Source organism: Loa loa (assembly GCF_000183805.2).
Source record: "Loa loa unplaced genomic scaffold supercont3.417, whole genome shotgun sequence".
NCBI lineage: Eukaryota > Metazoa > Nematoda > Chromadorea > Rhabditida > Onchocercidae > Loa > Loa loa.
Window position 1 is genome coordinate 8,002 of NW_018108597.1, and position 477 is coordinate 8,478.

Consider the following 477-nt stretch of genomic DNA (forward strand, 5'->3'; position numbering starts at 1 on the left):
TTACCTTAATTAGCTTGTAGCTTGCATATTGCTATCATCATACCAATTCTTATCATTTTACCATTATCTTATCGATATCATCTAATTATCACATCAATATGGCTACTTGTTCCTTACAACGAAATATATAGAATATGAAAGCATTAAATAATAATATATGCAATACATTTATTACTTCCATTGCAATTACAAAATATTATTTCTAATATCTATAAAGTGTACTATAATAATTTATCAAATTTTGGTGAATTACCGTATAATTATCGTATTTATCAAATTTTTTTTTGATAGAGTATTAATTATCATATTTATCAAATTTCGATAGTATACCGTATAATTATCATATTTGTTCAAATTATATTAATAGAGTATCGTATTAATTATCATAATTATCAAATTTCGATAGTATACCGTATAATTATCATATTTGTTCAAATTATATTGATAGAGTTACTCGTATTAATTATCATATTTAGC